Source organism: Anomaloglossus baeobatrachus, chromosome 3 (assembly GCF_048569485.1).
Source record: "Anomaloglossus baeobatrachus isolate aAnoBae1 chromosome 3, aAnoBae1.hap1, whole genome shotgun sequence".
NCBI classification, from domain to species: Eukaryota; Metazoa; Chordata; class Amphibia; order Anura; family Aromobatidae; genus Anomaloglossus; species Anomaloglossus baeobatrachus.
Genome location: NC_134355.1, coordinates 670690784 through 670711747, shown reverse-complemented (window position 1 = coordinate 670711747; position 20964 = coordinate 670690784). Strand labels below are relative to the sequence as shown.

The window sequence follows — 20964 nt, the reverse complement described above, 5'->3', positions numbered from 1 at the left end:
TCCCCAGAAAAACCACACGAGACACTGAACCGTCCTTGTGTTCTGCGGGAAGACGCCGTCCTGGTTTCACCTCTTTACTGTACGTTATAACAGGTGTTTGATGCAAATGATCTCATGGGTAGGATGACAATGTCACCACATTCACACCGATACTGGCCTCAGATTTCAGCAGGTACCAGGAATACGACCTAATTACTGATGCTGGTAGTGACCATATGCAAATACATGACCCAATTTTTCTCCTGGTAATTTTGATATGTCTGGTTGATGGAGGCGGATTATGCTACGACTGATCCTATGATGATATCATTTCCATTACAGTATGGGAAGATCAATGAGCTCACAGGATTCAATGGGAAATCCCAGCGTTGGACGATGGCGGTATAAATTGTGAGGCTCATGGAGGACGATGTCACATGAGAAGATCTGTCCCCAGATTATAGACACCAAGAATGTATCCACCAAAGGCGACGGTGCTGGTGAGTGATGGGCATGGCGGAGGGCGGGTGTATAGACCAGTGAGTGGCAGTTGGCGGTATACTGATGTACAGTGGAACCTTGGTTAACGAGAACAATCCGTTATGGGAGTGTGGTTGTTAACCAAGTTACTCGTTCAGCAAAGCAAGATTTCCCATAGGAAATCATTACAATGCAGACAATTCGTTCCACAACTTGTTAAATGTCCCATCCTGGTCCCCTGTTGTGTCATTCCACACATGCACAAACACACACAAACACGTGCAAACACACACAAACTCACACAAACACACACAAACACACAAGCACGCACGCACACGCACATATTATGCTCACCTTACCTTCCGTTCCCTCACCGGCCTCCTGGAACCTGCAGTTTGCCCGTGTACGCTGTATATCGGGTAACCATCGCGACCGCCGATGCTTCCGCTCCCAGTGCGCTGATGTCAAAGGCAGGAGCTGCTTGCTTATGATTGGCTTTGAGTAGCGGCTGACAGCGGAAGTTCCTCCCTCGGCGCTACAGGATGTGTATCGGTAACCATCGCGACGAGGGTGGACCTTCCCCTGTCAGCCGCTACTCAAAGGCAGCGCGCCGGCCAATCAGAGGCAAGCGGCTCCTGCCTTTGACATCAGCGCGCTGGGAGCGGAAGTATCGACGGTCGCGATGGTTACCCAATATACAGCGTACACGGGCGAACTACAAGTTCCAGGAGGCCGGCGAGGCAACGGAAGGTAAGGTGAACATAATATGTGTGTGTGTGTGTGCGTGCGTGTTTGTCTGTGTGTGTTTGTGTGTGTTTGTGCGGACTGCAAGTGCGGGTTAGAGCGCGGTGGATGTACGGAACCGGAAGTGTGTGCGGTGAATATTTTGCTCGTACAGCAAAGCTTGCTCGTAAACCGAGTTACAAATTTACAGCAAGCTTTGCTCGCTCAGCAAAATACTCGCTAACTGGGTTACTCGTTAAGCGAGGTTCTACTGTATATTGATTCACTATGCGGTATATGGCCTCACATATGTAGAGATAGTCGAAGTTGAACTATTTCTATTTTTGAATATTATAGCAGATCATAATCGGTATCATTCTGAACAGTAGGTATCTCAATGATCACTGAAGATCCTGAAAATGGAGATGTGTTCCAAGCATTTGCACAGGTGTCTAGCAGTAAAAAGCACTTTAAGACAGATTTTCACATGCCATAAATATATAATTTTTTTTTATCCTGGTGTAAGTGCTGCTGTTCTCCTGAATCCAGGGGTGCTTTTCTTTTTTTCCTGTGCCTCTGTAAACATGAGATATGGCCTCCTCTTCTCTATACACCATGTTCCAAATTATTACGCAAATGATATTTTTCTCTGATTTTCCTAAATGGTCGGTGCAAATGGTCAGTCTAATAAAAGTCATCACCCGTTAAGAGTATACATCTGTAGAAACATTAAAATTAATACATCTAGTTATCAAACATTTTATAATAGGACATATTATATATGCTCACAGTTCTGTCTATATTGGAGGGCATAGCTTATTGATACCAGTATTTATAAGAAATTAATATTTTGAGTCCGTATTGAATAGATATTTGCTGACACAGTCTTGTACATATATATATATATATATATATATATATATATAGGCTCTTTGCAAGCCACTAGTGAGTGACCTCATGTGCTCAGCAGAATAACCCTATATGGGTTTGGACAGCTGTACAAATTTGACATGGAGGGAGGGGCGCTCTCGCTCTCACACAAGCACATGTCAGGCTATGGAGAGCCTGTTCCTTTGATCTCTCCATCCAGCCCTCCACGAAGCAAGACATGCCTGTCAGGCCTGCAGCATATCATCCTTGCCTTACCATTCAGGAACCAAGGAAAGATGGATGAATATTTTTATTTATTAGTATGGACTAATTGAACTCTTTTACGTAAGCTAACGAAGAATATTATGTTTCCTTTCTGTAACTGAACTGCAACTTTATAATTTGGCAACCATTTTTATCAGATTTAAAATACATTTATTTTGACATTTGTTGAAGTTCTTTCTTTCATGCGCTTATCACGTATTTGAAGAAAAATATATTTAAGAGTATATTTTTAACAACATCAAATTTTTTTGAAGAAACTTCCCAATGATAACAGTATAATCTTCAAAATTAAAAAAAACCTCAAAATGCACTGTTCCAAATTATTAGGCACAGCAGAGTTTCTAAACATATTATATGTTTTGAAGAAGTGAAAATGCTCATTTGTGGAATTTGCAGCATTAGGAGGTCACATTCACCAAAATAAAAAAGCTATTTAAATCCAAAACATCCTAACAGGCCAAGTTCCATGTTAACATAGGAACCCTTCTTTGATATCACCTTCACAATTCTTGCATCCATTGAACTTGAGTTTTTGGAGAGTTTCTGCTTGAATTTCTTTGCATGATCATGGTCAGAATCGCCTCCCAGAGCTGCTGTTTTGATGTGAACTGCCTCCCACCATCATAGATCTTTTGCTTGATGATACTCCAAAGGTTCTCAATAAGGTTGAGGTCAGGAGAAGATGGTGGCCACACCATGAGTGTATCTCCTTTTATGCCCATGGCAGCCAATGACAATTTGCAGCATGAGATGGTGCATTGTCATGCATGAAGATGATTTTGCTCCTAAAGGCATGTTTCTGCTTTTTGTACCATGGAAGAAAGTTGTCAGTCAGAAACTCTATATACTTTGCAGAGGTCATTTTCACACCTTCAGGAACCCTAAAGGGGCCTACCAGATGTATCCCATTGATTCCGGCCCAAAATATTACTCCTCCACCTCCTTGTTGACGTCGCAGCCTTGTTGGGACAAGGTGGCCATCCACCAACCATCCACTACTCCATCCATCTGGACCATACAGGGTTGCTCGACACTCATCAGTGAACAAGGCTGTTTGAAAATTAGTCATCATGTATGTGTGGGCCCACGGCAACCGCTTCTGCTTGTGAGCACTGGATGGGGGTGCCGAATAGTAGGCTTATACACCACAGCAAGCCTTTGAAGGATCCTACACCTTAAGGTTCGAGGGACTCCAGAGGCACCAGCAGCTTCAAATATCCATTTGCTGGTTTGTAATGGCTTTTTAGCAGCTGCTCTCTTAATCCGATGAACTTGCCTGGCAGAAACCTTCCTCATTCTGCCTTTATCAGCACGAACACGTATGTGCTCAGAATCAGCCACAAATCTCTTCACAGTACGATGATCACGCTTACGGTTTCATGAAATATCTAATGTTTTCATCCCTTGTCTAAGGCGTTGCACTATTTGATGCTTTTCGGCAGCAGAGAGATCCTTTTTCTTTCCCATGTTACTTGAAAACTGTGGCTGCTTAATATTGTAGAACATCCAGCTTTCCTTTTATTGGGCTCACCTGGAAACTAATTATCACAGGTATCTGAGATTGATTTCAGTGATCCAAAGAACCCTGAGACGCAATACCATCAATGAGTTTCATTATTAATCGCTAGGACACTTACATCCAAGTTGCACAATAATTTGGAACATGGTGTATGTAAATCCAGTCTTGTTAGACAAGTGGGTGTGGTGTTCAAAAACTCTTGAGAACCATGTCCATTTGGCTATAAAGGACAAAGAAGGTGATATCTCAGGAACGAATAGACGTACAAAGAAAAGCTTCACCAGATTCAGAACAGAGGCATTTGCATCAGATAAATTAAGCTCCATATTTATGGCAAGTGACAGGCCCTATTGGATTAGAGCCCCTCTATTCTTATGACTAATGAAGGTCCCCAAACTGTTAGACCACCACTGATGAGAAAGGGATTTCATGTTCTTGGGTTATCCCAACACTTCTGAGTTTGGGAAAACACATGACGCATCTATAAGGGATAAGCAGGTTATCCTGTAAAACACCCCCCCCGTACCATATCTACCTAAATGAAGACGAGAACCACGACTTTATTGCAGGAATGGCCACAGTTTTATTTTACCGCATATATGTATACCAAACTTGTGGCCCAACATGCCACTCAATTGTTAAACTTAACCTTATACATATATACCCGTATAACCAGAAACACCGATAGATCCGTCCGAGAGGCAAACCATCATTCCTAACCCCCCGGCCGTAACCTCCAAACCGGCCCAGAGGACCACCTCGGCCGTGACCACCCGGCCCGAGGTGAGGGGTAACAACGTTCCATCGTTAATTACCCCTACCCAGAACCTGCGGGACCTCCGCCCACAAGTTCCCATCCACTCCGAAGCCACTCCCCTTGAGCGACTTCGTACCAACAAGCCGACTGTCGGTACTCCCAACCTCTCAGACGGACCTATCACCCCGCCACAGGCCGGCCAAGTGACACCCTTACTTGGCCCGGGCCCCCCACACCCCCAGTGCTTGCTCTAGGCCATCCCTCAAACCCAACATCCATAAATCCAGACCCACATCAGTCAGGTGAACCCCATCTCTCCTTAGATACTGCTCCGTGGACTCCTCCAATTCTCTATGCCGCACCACCAACCCACCATTTCTCGCCACAAACCTGCCAATAGCCCGGTTCAGCTTGCTCCGAGCCCTATTAATACGGTCCACCGACCTCCCAAAACGCCACTGCGTCCGAGCTATAATGTCCGACCAAACGATAACTATGCCCGGGAACGCCCTCCACAAATGTAACAGGTCCAGCTTTATATCCCTTTTCAATTCCCTCGCCGACCTTACTCCCAAGTCGTTCCCTCCCACATGCAAAATTAACACATCAGGGACACGATCCATACGGCTATAATAAGCCACCTCAGGGCGCACCCTACCCCAGGTCATGCCCCGAATTCCGAGCCACTTTACTCGAGCTTCCGACACCGACACTCCGAGCTGCCGACCGTCACGCCGCACATCCGCCCGTAACGCTCCCCAATACACATAGGAGTGCCCGAGGATCCACACAAGGCATGGACCTATAAAATACAAAGACCACGAATAAAAACAGCAACAGCACAAGAAATTGCCCACAAACCGGCATCTAACACCAACCTTGAATCCCCCACCCCTGACCATCACCTGACCAAGTGAGGCCTAATGTACAAACGGAACCTGGAAGACTCCCACCTCCCAATCCGCCGGATACAATCCTCACTCAAACCCCACCTGGCGGCCTCCGTTGCCGCCCCAATCCGGAAGGAGTGAGACCCGTACTCACGTGGCTCCTCCCCCACCCTTGCTAGAGCCATCTTCAGCACCGCATTGAATTGATACCGCGACAAAGCCAATCCGTCCGTATGCCTAAGAAAAACACCAGGGTAACCGCCGCGCACCTTTAAAAACTCTGACACATGTAACACTGGGCACAACTGGTGCCCCGGTAAAGCGTACAACACTACTAAGCGCCCCCGGCCCCTCTGATCCGTCTTAGAAAAACGAAGCCGACATTCCACTCTATCCTCCCCCAGCATCACATCACCCAACAGCAAACCACCCATCGCTTGCTTAGTCGGGCTGACCAATTCGCCAATACGAAAGGCCCCAAAAAACGCCAGTACAAAAGCTACCGAGAACAACACCCGCTCATAAGGAGACGAACACAACTCCCCTAAACACCCCACCAAACGCACCAACAATGGCAATGACACCGGCCGCCTACAGTCACGCGACTGAGCCCCTTTTCGAAAACCCTTCATCACCTGTCGCACCAGAAAATCCTTAGTCGCGTCCCGAACCCCTTGCATCTGGAACAAAAAGGCCAACGCCGCCAACTTGCAACCAATCACCGAAACAGACCTGCCTTCCGAAAAATCCCCACTTATTAACATCAGTACCCCCAACACTCGACCCTGGTAACCCGACTCCATGAACTCCCTACTTTCCAACTCTGCCCATTCCTGCCACACCGCCTGATATCGGCACCAAGTAGCCTCAGACACCGATCTCCGAATTCCCTCAAAAGCTACACCGATGCCAGGTCCCACAGCCAGTTCGGGCAAGGTTCACCCTCCGCGTCCGCTTCCGGCACCAGCTTCCTGAACCTGCAAAACTGAAACCGTGATAGCGCATCAGCCACCTCGTTGCGAATCCCAGGCACATGCCGAGCCACCACGCAAATGTTTAACTCCAAACAACGCAACACTAGATGCCTTAAATACCCCACAACCGGCGGGGATTTTGCCGACAGTGCGTTGATGGAATGCACCACCGCCATGTTGTCACAATGCATGCAAACCCTTCTTCCAGCAAAAACAGGGCCCCACAACTCCACCGCCACAATAATGGGAAACAATTCCAACAGCGCCAAATTCCTCACCAAACCTGCTTCCACCCACCGCCGCGGCCACTTTCCCACGCACCAGCGCGTTTGAAAAATTGCTCCAAAACCTGTCGCCCCAGCCGCATCCGTGTACAATTCCAGCTGGCTATTGGACACCGCCTCGCTCATCCAAAGGGTCCGACCGTTGTACTGGTCCAAGAACTCCTCCCACACCAACAAATCCCCTTTCATCATTTTTGTCACTCTGACAAAGTGATTTGGAGCTTTTACCCCTGCGGTTGCGCTCGCCAGTCTCCTATTAAATATCCGCCCCATCGGCATAATGCGACAAGCGAAATTCAATTTTCCGAGCACTGACTGCAACTCGCGCAACCGCACCTTCTTGGCCTGAGACAAAAACCGCACCGACGCCTTCAAATCCAACAGCTTTCCCTCCGGCAACCGGCATTCCATTGCCAGTGTATCAATTTCGATACCTAAGAAACATAATACCGTCACCGGCCCTTCTGTTTTGTCTTTTGCCAACGGAATACCCAGGCTCCGCGCGATCCGCTCTAACGTAAACAACAACAAGGAGCAAACCGAAGAGCCCGCCGGACCCACGCAAAAGAAGTCATCCAAATAGTGAATCACCGAATGGACTCCTGCCACCTCCTTGACTACCCATTCCACAAACGTACTGAATGCCTCAAAATAAGCACACGAAATGGAACAGCCCATCGGCAGGCAACGATCCACATAGTATTCACCATCCCACATACACCCTAAGAGATGAAAGCTCTCTGGATGCACCGGGAGTAAACGAAAAGCTGCTTCCACATCCGCCTTTGCCATCAGGGCCCCCCGCCCCGCTACCCTTACCAGCTCCAAGGCCCTATCGAACGATACATAACATACCGCCGACAATTCCGGTGATATCCCATCATTCACCGACAATCCCGCCGGATAAGATACATGATGAATGAGCCGAAATTTGTTCGGCTCCTTCTTAGGTACCACCCCAAGGGGGGAAATCCGTAAATTAGAGAATGGCGGGTCCTGGAATGGGCCCGCCATCCTCCCCAACTCCACCTCCTTCTGCAGCTTTTCCTTCACCACCGCCGGATGTTCTTTTGCGGACCGCAAGTTTCCCGGGCGAAACACCGGCGCCTCAGATTCAAACGGAATCCGAAAGCCCTCTGTAAAACCACGTTCCAACAACTCCGCCGCCCGCACATCCGGGTATCTACTTAAATAGGGAAGCATCGCCTCTACCCTCACTGGCGTCCTCCCTTTTTCCAGACCCCTCCCCCGCCTTTCCTTTGCCTTTCTTGAAGCACCTGGCCAGAGGGTGGGACCCTCCACATCCGGAACACTCGTGTCTGAACCGACAAGAGGCCCCGAACTTACACTGTCCCTCGTTATACTGCCAACAAGCTCCCTTTTTCTGTCCAGCCGAGGACCCGCCACTCGCACCCGGGCTCCCGGCACCCCCTCGAAAGGGCTGAGCCGGCGCCGTCATTAACCGCATCCACAAAGAAATATCCTTGTGGCCCCACTGGACTCCCGGCCGCAGAGCCTTCCGCTGCCGGAACTGCTCATCATATCTCAACCACCCCAAACCGCCGTATACTCTATACGCTTCCCCTATCGCATCCATATATCCAAATAGGGCGGAACAATGCTCCGGCTCCTTTTCCCCGATCACACTGGCTAAGATAGCAAAGGCCTGCAACCAATTGGTAAACGTCCTCGGGATCAACCTATACCGCCGTTTTTCCTCATCCTCCTTCTCCTTTTTTGTATCACTGGGTTTCACCTTATCCAAATTAAACTTTTCCAAGGGAAGCAGGGAAAAAATTTCCACATACTCCCCCTTCCAAATCTTTTCCCTCACCTCCTTTTTCAAATGAACCCCTAACTGCCCTTCAAAGCACACATAAATTTCACTCCGTGCCCTATCATCCAAACGCACTACCTCATCCTCCTTTTCTTTTTCCTTTTCCGCCTCCTTACTCGCACCCACGGAAGCCGCCCCACCAGCCTCCTGTCCCGTACCTGCCGCCGAGGTCGTGTCCCCCGCCGCAACATCGCGCACCGGCGCTTCTGTCCGCACCACCTCCGTGGGGCCCACCCACGCCCCCACCGGAGCCCCAGGCCCAGTCCGACTACCCCGTTCCGCAGACAACCCCTGTAACACCCCCAAAAGCTGCCCCCAAAACTCTGGACCCGGTAAACCAGACTGCCCGACCGCACTCGCCCCCAGCGCAACGCGTCCCGCGACGGAACCCCCCGCCCTCGCCCGCGCTACCCACAGCATGTAACATTTCTGTTGTCTGCTCACCAGGCTGCCGTTGAGCCGACGCCGGAACAGCCGTGCCACGATCTTCCAGCTGCCGCTCCGTCCGACCTGCCGCTGCTCCTTCTTCCTCGCTGGAGTCTGATGCGCTGCCGAAATCCTCAGGGGGGACCAGCGAGGGGACAGCCCGCACCTGGCGGCCGTCGACCCCCACGGTCACCGCACCCCGCTCGTCTGGGCGACTCCTGCTTGACCTCTTCCTTTTCTCCCGCCGTGGCGCCCTGCCGCCGTCTCTTCTCGTTGTAATCGTGATATCCTGCTGCGCCGCCCCTTCTCCTGTCGTCCTCAATGGGCTCCCTCCCTGCCGACTGCCGGAAGGCCGTGCCGAGCTTGCTCCTCGCCGGGACCCACCCCCAGCACGCTCCTCGCCGGGGGGGACCGTGACTACCGATCTCCTCTGTGCCTGCGGGCCACCGTACCCCTCCTCCGATCTCCTGACCTCGCCGCTCACATCCGCTCCCGTCCCCCGTCCTGTTGCTCTCCCCTGCGGCCTGCAGGGAGTCTCCTCCGGCAATCCGGCACGCCGAGCGCCACCCCCAGCCGGCACATCACTGGGGGCTGCCGTCATCCATGCTCCGGTCTGGTGCTGCGCAGGCCGCGGACCGGAAGTGGGCCTCGCAGAGGCTCCGCCCACCCCCGACCCACGGGATCTCCGTCGCGGATTCCTCCCGGTGGCCGGCTGCTCCCCTAGGTTAGTTGGAGGGCTCCGCCGCTGCTCCGGAGGGTCCCCGCAGGGGCTCCTTGATCTGATTCTCCCCCTCCAGCTGGGGGAGTAGCGCTCCGGCGGTCGCGCCCGCCGAGCACGTAGCCACGGCCCGGGCGCTGGAACAGCAGGCGGCGCCGCTCCAGCCCCACAGAGCGCTGCCAGCTGCTGCCTCAGGGCATCCACTCCCATGACCTCGGATGCCCCCCGCACCATCTCCAGGAGTTCAGCAAGGGCAGCCATGGCAGGAAGCAGCAGCAGCACTACGTCCTGGGACACAAAGATCAATCGACGAAAGGGGAGGTAAACAGCACACCCCCCTCTCTTATACCTCTCCCAACACCCCACCCCTTCCTTGCTCCCCCCCAATCCCCTTACAGCTCCCTACTACCAATCCTGTACTCCCACACATCCCCCATCCCATGCAAACCTATTAACCCTTTCCTAACCTTGCACCCTCCCGATCGTCATGGGGTCCATTCACCCCTATGGGGCTCACTGCCCTTCTTTCATGGCTGTACTCCTTGAGAAATATAGCTCTGGTGTGGAGGAAAGCTAGCTATCTCTCTAGTGCCACTGTTAGGGGACCACTGGTGATGAGCAGAACTGCCATGCTTGGGTGCTCGGTTCTCGTAACCAACAGTTGGATGCTCGGATGTGTCGTGGGCGGGGAGGACGCCGTCGCTGCTGCGCTCTCGCTAATGCTCGGGTCCGGCGCTGCTGCGGCTGCTGCTGCTGCTCGGTGGCTCGAGCGGTGGGCCGGATCCGGGGACTTGAGCGGCGCTCCTCGCCCATGAGTGAAAGGGGTGGTTGGTTTGGGGGATTTAGTCCGTGATGCCACCCACGGGTCGTGGTGAAGATAGGCACCACCGCTGCTGATGACGGGGATCTCGGGAGCCATGGTAAAAAGCAGCTGGGATGTTGTTTTCCCCCTCCGTGGGTAGTGGTTGGTGGTCCCGAGGCCCGATGATGTTGTGACGGGGAGGCAGAGTCGGTGAGGTGCAGGGTTGCAGGGACAGCAAGGCGCGGTGCCGGATGGCACGGGTGTACTCACTCAGCAAGAAAGGTACAAAGTCCTCGGTAAACCAAACGGCTGGATGGACGGGTCCCGCAGCCGGCTGCAGTGCTTCTCCCCGGACAGGTGATGGCGGCTGTCTTTCCCTGCACCTTAATGTTCTCTTTCTGACTACTATGGATTCCCAACGGTAGTCCGCTCCCCGGTGTATGGGTACCGGAGGAGCCCTTTTGCCCGCAGACGCTGGCCAATGGGTCTCTAGCCTTAGGCGTTAGCTGTATACCCTCACGGTGTGGGCTGTTGCCTTCAATTGGGACTTTTGCTGTTGTGAAACCCCTGGGGTTCCAGTCATATTCGGATCTGACTATTGTCGGTGGCTCCAAGCCTGGTCGGGGTCCGATGGCCCTGCCTGTGTGTGCTGGCTTCACTTCGCTCCCCGGTCGGTACCGGCGGGCCAAAGCCTGACCCCGGTCCTACGGTTCCGTGTTGCTCCACCACTCCTGCAGACGGCCACCACCGTCTGCCAACCTTGCTGTCAGTGCCTGGGCCACAAACCCAGACACCCAAGTGCTCACTCCTCTCACTTCAAACTCCTACACTGTTCTCCAACTTCTAACTGACACTTTTCCTGCCTCCAGGCCTGTGAACTCCTCGGTGGGTGGGGCCAACCGCTTAGCTCCGCCCCACCTGGTGTGGACATTAGACACTAGAGGGAGGCAACAAGGATTTTTGTTTGGCTGGTGTCCCTGTCTAATGGGGGGTGGGGGGTGTTTGTATGTTATCTGTGACAACCTGGCTAGGCCAGGGCGCTACATTCCCCCTTGGTGAAATGCAGACCGTCCGCGGGCTGCCCGTCCATCACCGGTTTTATTTTTCTTTTAAAACTGTAAAAAGATAAATTAACATGGAAACATTTCAAACATAAGCATTTCTTGTGAGGACACTTCAAATGTTGCACATATAAACATAAACACTTTTAATAATGACGGACGGACGGATGTCTTCCGCTCTCCCACCCAAGCAACCTAGCCCTGATGCTGCCCCTAAGAAGTGGGCAGCACCCCTTGACCCCAGTCCAGGTTCAGGCTGCCCGAGCGGGAATGGGTACGGTTTCTCGCACCCGGCTGTCATTTCAGGGGACCCCACATCCTTGGGGGACCCCTGACCCCCGGAGGATGGCCACCGGTCCTGGTGGTGGCCGGGCCCCAGCCTGCTCTGCTGCGGGCCCTTCCTCCAATCTGCCTCTCCGGAGGCGGCAACGGTTTCCATCCCTCAACTTATTTACAAGCCCACTAGTCCGTGGGAGGCCTGCCAGTTCTCGGCCATGTCCGTGAGTAGTCTCTCATGCAGGTTGTAAACACACAGGGTCCCTCCGGGGACAACTTGCCGGCAACGGCCGAAATAATCACACAGTCAATCAGGTAAAGCTTCGGTTCATTAAAGTCATTCAATCAAACTGCTGAGGGTCCCAACGGGGGACAACTGCTTGCAACGGCGGACCGCTGCCATTACTGCTCACTTTCGTGCTTCTCACCCGGCTCCAGGTGCAGAAGCACGGGTTCCAGTCTCTCCAGCGCACGGCAGGTGCGACGAGGAAGGGCCGCCCGGTATCCATTGTTTCCGCTCCGAGGGATGTAAGTGGCCTCCATGTCATACAGGCCGAAGACTCCCTCCTCCTCCGAGACAGGCTCCGTGTCAGCCCTCGAGCCGCTGTCATCTGACTCCAGGGAACCACTGGTGGGACCTAGCAGGCCGGCAACGGTCTCCAGCTGAGCCCAAACTCGTGGCTCCTCAGCGGCAAGTGACCAATCATTGGCTGGGGTATGGAGGTCTGCTATCGGTCCTTCTACGTTACCCGCTCCAGCGATTAATGGGCTGGCTCCCTCTCGGGCCTCCGGGCCCTGGCGGGGCAACACGGACTCTGCCACCTCCATCGGGGACGGTGATCTGGGTGGGGTTGTATGGGCGGTCAACACAGGAGATGGGTCGGGCCCTGCCGGGGCCAGGGGTAGACCGGATCCTTCAGCCGCAGCGCCCGGTCCTCTAGGGACACAAGGGTGTGGGTCTCTCACCAGCTCCTCCAGCATGGTCTCTATTTCATGCGCCCGCACGACCGCAGCCAGCTCCTCCATCTCAGCGGTCCAGCGATCTAGCAGGTTCCGTACTTGGGCCCGGTTACGGCAGCACAACAGCATCACTTGGGTGTTCAGCCAAGCCGCCGCCCCGAGGGCAGACTCCGGAGGCGAAGGCCTCTCAGATGGTGCGGACATGTTGCAAGCTGCTTCCAGGAACCAGTTATATTTGCGGAGTCCTGGCGTCCCCGCGTTTATAGCCTCGGCTACATCAGGCAGACACACTCTCGCGCCCCCTTGGTACTCTTCAGCACTTCCGTTTGTTGGGGACAGGGCTTCGCTTTCGCGCCTACCCTGCTCGGAGAAGATGCTCGAGCGGGAGATTTTCGCGCCAAGATGGCGGCGCTTCAAAATTTTCGGCCGGACACCGCCGGCGGAGATCACAAGGCGCACTTCTACTGGTAAGTAGATGGGTTCAATCCTGTTCACAGCGCCAAGTTGTCGCAGGCGGGGAGGACGCCATCGCTGCTGCACTCTCGCTAACGCTCGGGTCCGGCGCTGCTGCGGCTGCTGCTGCTGCTCAGTGGCTCGAGCGGTGGGCCGGATCCGGGGACTCGAGCGGCGCTCCTCGCCCGTGAGTGAAAGGGGTGGTTGGTTTGGGGGATTTAGTCCGTGATGCCACCCACGGGTCGTGGTGAAGATAGGCACCACCGCTGCTGATGACGGGGATCCCGGGAGCGATGGTAAGGAGCAGCTGGGATGTTGTTTTCCCCCTCCGTGGGTAGGGGTTGGTGGTCCCGGGGCCCGATGATGTTGTGACGGGGAGGCAGGGTCGGTGAGGTGCAGGGTTGCAGGGACAGCGCGGCGCGGTGCCGGATGGCACGGGTGTACTCACTCAGCAAGAAAGGTACAAAGTCCTCGGTAAACCAAACGGCTGGATGGACGGGTCCCGCAGCCGGCTGCAATGCTTCTCCCCGGACAGGTGATGGCGGCTGTCTTTCCCTGCACCTTAATGTTCTCTTTCTGACTACTATGGATTCCCAACGGTAGTCCACTCCCTGGTGCATGGGTACCGGAGGAGCCCGTTTGCCCGCAGACGCTGGCCCTTGAGTCTCTAGCCTTAGGCGGTAGCTGTATACCCTCACGGTGTGGGCTGTTGCCTTCAATCGGGACTTTTGCTGTTGTGAAACCTCTGGGGTTCCAGTCACATTCGGATCTGACTATTGTTGGCGGCTCCAAGCCTGGTCGGGGTCCGATGGCCCTGCCTATGTGTGCTGGCTTCACTTCGCTCCCCAGTCGGTACCGGCGGGCCGTCGCCCGTCTCCGGTCCTATGGTTCCGTGTTGCTCCACCACTCCTGCAGACAGCCACCACCGTCTGCCAACCTTGCTGTCAGTGCCTGGGCCACAAACCCAAACACCCAAGTGCTCATTCCTCTCACTTCAAACTCCTACACTGTTCTCCAACTTCTAACTGACACTTTTCCCGCCTCCAGGCCTGTGAACTCCTCGGTGGGTGGGGCCAACCGCTTAGCTCCGCCCCACCTGGTGTGGACATCAGACACTGGAGGGAGGCAACAAGGATTTTTGTTTGGCTGGTGTCCCTGTCTAATGGGGGGTGGGGGGTGTTTGTATGTTATCTGTGACGACCTGGCTAGGCCAGGGCACCACAGATGGGCTTGACTTGAGTACCAGAGTATGGTGGAAGTCAATGGCGGACTTGAGCATTTGCTGGAAAAATTCTAGAATTTCCCCACTGACTTCCATTATACACAGGTACTCAAGTCGGGCCCATTGGAGCATCCAACTACTCGTTACCAGTACCGAGCACCCGAGCATGGCAGTGCTCGCTCTTCACTAGTTACGAGTACCAAGCACCCGAGCATGGTAGTGCCCGCTCATCATTAGTTACAAGTACTGAGCACCTGAGCATGGTAGTGCCTGCTCATCACTAGTTACGAGTAGTGAGCACCTGAGCATGGTAGTGCCCACTCATCACTAGTTACGAGTACTGAGCACCCGAGCATGGAAGTGCACACTCATCACTAGTTACCAGTACTGAGCACCCGAGAATGTTATTGCCCGCTCATCACTAGTTGCGAGTACTGAGCACCCGAGCATGCTAGTGCCCACTCATCATTAGTTATGAGTAGTGAGCACCCGAGCATGGTAGTGCCTGCTCATCACTAGTTACCAGTACTGAGCACCCGAGCATGGTAGTGCCCACTCATCACTAGTTACGAGTAGTGAGCACCTGAGCATGGTAGTGCCTGCTCATCACTAGTTACCAGTACTGAGCACCCGAGCATGGTAGTGCCCGCTCATCACTAGTTACCAGTACTGAGCACCTGAGCATGGTAGTACTCACTCAACACTAGTTACCAGTACTGAGCACCCGAGCATGGTAGTGCCCGCTCCTCACTAGTTACCAGTACTGAGCATCTGAGCATGGTAGTGCCCGCTCATCACTAGTTACCAGTACTGAGCACCCGAGCATGGTAGTGCTCGCTCATAATTAGTTACGAGTAGTGAGCACCCGAGAATGGTAGTGCCCGCTCATCACTAGTTACGAGTACAGAGCACCCGAGCATGGTAGTGTCCGCTCATCACTAGTTACGAGTACTGAACACTCGAGCATGGTAGTGCTCGCTCATCACTAGTTACGAGTACAGAGCACGCGAGCATGGTAGTGCCCACTTATCACTAATTACGAGTACTGAGCACCCGAGCATGGTAGTGCCCGCTCATCACTAGTTACAAGTACTGAGCACCCGAGCATGTTAGTGCTCACTGATGAATGGTTACGGGTACTGAGCACCCGAGCATGGTAGTGCCCACTCATCACTAGTTACGAGTACTGAACACTCGAGCATGGTAGTGCTCGCTCATCACTAGTTACGAGTACAGAGCACGCGAGCATGGTAGTGCCCACTTATCACTAATTACGAGTACTGAGCACCCGAGCATGGTAGTGCCCGCTCATCACTAGTTACAAGTACTGAGCACCCGAGCATGGTAGTGCTCACTGATGAATGGTTACGGGTACTGAGCACCCGAGCATGGTAGTGCCCACTCATCACTAGTTACGAGTACTGAACACTCGAGCATGGTAGTGCTCGCTCATCACTAGTTACGAGTACAGAGCACGCGAGCATGGTAGTGCCCACTTATCACTAATTACGAGTACTGAGCACCCGAGCATGGTAGTGCCCGCTCATCACTAGTTACAAGTACTGAGCACCCGAGCATGGTAGTGCTCACTGATGAATGGTTACGGGTACTGAGCACCCGAGCATGGTAATACCCATTCATCACTAGTGACTATCCATTAATACTAGGTTACAGAAGTGTTAGTATGTCAGTTTTCTGTTCTGTAATAATGTAGGAAAAAATATCAGCATAGCAAATATGTTAAATGACATTATAGATGACTGGTGGATGCCATTGACAGAAGTGAAGGTGCATCAGGTTTTCGTTATGTTGTCACCCATTTTATCTGAAATATAGCTCTTGGTTTTTAGCTTTTGTAATGGAATCTGCTACAGAGACTCTAATCCAGAGCCTGGGAACATAACACGTTGTCATTAGACAATTCTGTTAAAAGGCTTGTCCAAAATTAGAAAATTAAAATTGCTGCTTTTTCTTTTTCAATAGAAACAGCGCCACTTGCGTCCACAGGTTGTGTCTGGAATTGCAGCTCAGCTCCATTGAAATGAGTACTCATGAGTTGTAATACCGCACACACACCACATTATGGCGCTAGTCTTTAAAGAAGTATTACAGATTCAGCAAACACAGCCTATTGTATGTTATATGATTTTCCAAAATACTTTCTCATTAATGCCTTGACGTTTTTAGTATCTGTGCATTTATAATATTAAAGAAGTCTTCTTCCTTCCATTGTTCCGGCTCCAGGTCTCTCTGCTGTTCCTTATTTTTGGGGTTTCCTATGGCAAAAAATGTAATTTCTCAAAAGAACTAATGCTGACACAAAATACCACGTTCCTCAATGGAGCGCCGGATGACATCAGGCAGCGCTCCCTCTCACCGTGGCGCTACAGGTAACTGCCGTCATCTGTACAGACATTATAAGATCTGGGCTTATAAATGAGCTCCCTCCCAGAAGGAAGAGTTGTTTAATATCAGCCAATCTGTAACTTTCTTTCTGAGGATTTTTTCATTGAAGCATTGCGCTGGCATTTACAAATATTTCACATAACATAGGACAAAAAGCCAAATCAAAATCACCATTTACAGTCAGCTGTTTCCGGCATATCACATAACATAGGACAGAAAGCCAAATCGAAATCACCATTTACTGTACATTTAGCTATTTTGGTCACATCACATAACATAGGATAGAAAGCCAAATCGAAATCATCATTTACATTCAGCTTTTTCCGGCATATCACATAACATAGGACATAAAGCCAAATTGAAATCACCATTTACATTCAGCTGTTTCCGGCATATCACATAACATAGGACAGAAAGCCAAATCAAAATCACCATTTACATTCAGCTGTTTCGGGCATATCACATAACATAGGACAGAAAGCCAAATCAAAATCACCATTTACATTCAGCTGTTTCCGGCATATCACATAACATAGGACAGAAAGCCAAATCAAAATCACCATTTACATTCAGCTGTTTCGGTCATATCATATAACATAGGACAGATAGCCAAATCAAAATAACCATTTACATTCAGCTGTTTCGGTCATATCATATAACATAGGACAGAAAGCCAAATCAAAATCACCATTTACATTCAGCTTTTTTGGACATATCACATAACACAGGACAAAAAGCCAAATCAAAATCACCATTTACATTCAGCTTTTTTGGACATATCACATAACACAGGACAAAAAGCCAAATCAAAATCACCATTTACATTCAGCTGTTTTCCGGCATATCACATAACATAGGACAAAAAGCCAAATCAAAATCACCATTTACATTCAGCTGTTTCCGGCATATCATATAACATAGGACAGAAAGCCAAATCAAAATCACCATTTACATTCAGCTTTTTCCGGCATATCACATAACATAGGACAAAAAGCCAAATCAAAATCACCATTTACATTCAGCTGTTTCCGGCATATCACATAACATGGGACAGAAAGCCAAATTAAAATCAACATTTACATTCAGCTATTTTGGGCATATCACATAAAATGGACAGAAATAAAAATCAAAATCACCATTTTCATTCAGCTGTTTTGGGCATATCACATAACATAGACAGAAAGCCAAATAAAAATCACCATCTACATTCAGTTTTTCGGGCGTATCACATAACACAGGACAAAAAGCCAAACTGAATCACGATTTACATTCAGCTATTTTGGGCATACTCACATCACATGACATAGGACAGAAAGTAAAATCAAAATCACCATTTACATTCAGCTGTTTCATGGTTTTTGCCACTCATCAGTGCAAAGCAATGTAACCGGTTGACTTGAGTGGGAGAAGACAACCTTTTATAAAGGAGACCAGTCAACAAGACATAATTGCTCAGTTTGTGCTGTTATCTGCTCCTCTGAGTATTCCCGTTCTTTTTTCTAAACCCATCATACAGCTTCAGTGATATGGGTCTTTTTTATTTGGTGTTCATTTTTAATAGTCTTTGCCAATTGGGCGTGGCTCGCAAAGTGATTATGCAAAGCAGCCTAGATACACGCCCCAGAGGATCCTGTGAGCCACGCCCACTAAATAAAGATTATAAAGATGTTCATATTTTTGGAACCATATGGCAGATTTTATTAAAACAAACTTGGAAAACTCCGAGAAGTTGTGGGAATAAAAGAAAAGCAGTAAGTGGTCACTTCTGACCTGTTGACAGGTTCTCTTTAAGTTTTATAGAAAGTGCTGATCCATTAAAGACATATATTATCATTTTTACTAAAATAAAGCTGAATTAATAAGGTAGAGACCTTCAATCTGAGAACCAGTGCTTTTTTGCGGCGGTATGTGCCGGTACGGCGTACCGGAAAATCTGAGGAGTGCTGAGGGCCAGTACCTCTGGCTCTGTCCACATGGCTAATTTGTTAGCTATACAAATTAGCCATATGTGGAGCGGAGGCACAAGCAGAGCAGCTACTGGAGCTCCAGGACCTGCGATGTCATGTACATGTGACTCTGGTGGGCGGAGCCATGGAGTTTTGTCCAGCGGGAAAGAAGCTAGAGAAGATGGAGGAGTGCAGGGTATGTGATAGAGGGGTGCAGAGGGCGGCAGGCTGTGCAGGGGGGAGAAGGATGCAGGAGGGATAGAGTGAGATCAGGGGTATAGAGAATTGAGAGACGAGGGGGATGGAGGATGGAGAGATCAGGGGAATCGAGGATGGAAGGAGCAGGGTGATGGAGGATGGAGAGACCAGGGGGATGGAGACGGGAGGTACGTACCATCTATTGGACAGGTTGAGCAGTTTGCTCAGGCGGCACTATATTCAGGGTGGCGGCAATACGGCCGGGGGGCGGAGCTGTATGGGGACTGCCATAAACCGTAAACCGTGTACAGCACGACAGCATCCTTCCCGATCCTCAATCTCGGCTGCCGGCTGACAGATTCCCCCCGCTCCCCAGTCTCGGCCCGCCGGTGCCTGACAGCACCCCTCCCCCCCCCGCTCTTCGCCCCAGAGGTGCGTAAAGGCAAATATTTTTTTACAAAAAAAACGCTGCTAGGAACTAACAGGAAGGCAGCATTTGTGACGTCAGCTTTTCTGTGATTGTACATAACACACTAAGAATCTAATCCCATTTTTCCTCCTAGACAAGATAAAGATGAGAACAGACATCCCACCATCATCAATGAGGCTGTATGTGACCATGACTGGTGCCTTGACTCCGACGGGAACAAAGACCTCAGCAAGAACTCTGTCCCCATCACGTATAATATGTTAGTCCTTCGTCGCGAGGTCGCAAATTGTCAGAAGAACTTCCGCCTGGAACTTCAGCTGGTTACAGTGGGCTGCACTTGTTCTAAACCAATTATTCATGTTGTTTCATAAAATACACGGGGGGCACTAACACCATCGATTGAGTACATCATGACATATTAAATGTATAATTCTGGGTAAACATCTAGTTCGAGCAGTTAAGGCGAAAAATTGAAAGAAAATATTAATTCTGTCACCACCAGGGGGAGCTCTCTGTCTACTGATTCATGAAGCTTAATGCCATCAGCTCCCTCTAGTGGTGGCTGCAGAATTTTATTTTTTTCAAAGAATCAAAACAAATAAAAAATGTATAAATCTAATATCACTGTGATCGTGTTGACTCAAACAAAGGTACCCTGCTATTTTTAGCAGTGAACACTGTAAAATCAAATTTTAGCGATTTAATATTTTTTGTTAAAAAAATAGATATATGAATAATAAAATCGTGTTATTCAAAACTACAACTCAGCCATAATATATAGCTATATCATCGAAAAAAAAAAAAAAGGATTTGGAAGTTGGAGTTGAAAAAATGTGATTAAAAAAAAAAAAAAGACAATTATTTGAGGAGTTCAATTTGTATTTTGTGTGAAATAAGAAACAACTGCAATTCCACCATTGGTTTTTGTATTTTTTTTAAAAAAATTTTATACCATGTCCCATAAATAATGTAGTAATTTTATTGGATGGGTTGCTAATATATATTAGTACTAGCTGTAGTACCCGGCATTACCCGGGATAGTAACTGTCTCTCTGTCTCTGTCCCAGTCTCTGTCTGTGTCTCGCTGTCTGTCTCGTTCTTTGTCTGTCTTTTTCTATCTCTCTGTCTTGTATTTGTATCAGTCTGTCTGTCTCTCTATCTCTGTGTCTGTCTCTATATGTGTGTCTGTCTGTCTCTCTCTTTCCCAATTGTCTCTTTTCCCATCTGTCTCTTTCCCCATCTGTCTCTTTCCAAGTCTGTCTCTTTCCAGGTCTGTCTCTTTTCCCATCTGTCTCATTCCCCGTCTGTCTCTTTCCCCATCTGTCTCTTTCCCCATCTGTCTCTTTGCCCGTCTGTCTCTTTCTCCATCTGTCTCTTTGCCCGTCTGTCTCTTTGCCTGGCTGTCTCTTTCCAGGGCTGTTTCTTCCCAGGTCTGTCTCTTTCCCTGTTTGTCTCTTTCTAGGTCTAT

General features: G+C 50.3%; 1 long non-coding RNA gene across 1 annotated transcript; it reads left to right on the top strand.

Annotated features, from left to right (window-relative positions):
* The first annotated feature begins 405 nt into the window (after positions 1-405).
* Positions 406-19693, top strand: LOC142295738 (uncharacterized). The gene is made up of 3 exons (XR_012751538.1): positions 406-479; positions 16761-16906; positions 19630-19693. It is a non-coding gene; the product is annotated as an uncharacterized LOC142295738 (long non-coding RNA).
* Positions 19694-20964: the final 1271 nt, after the last annotated feature.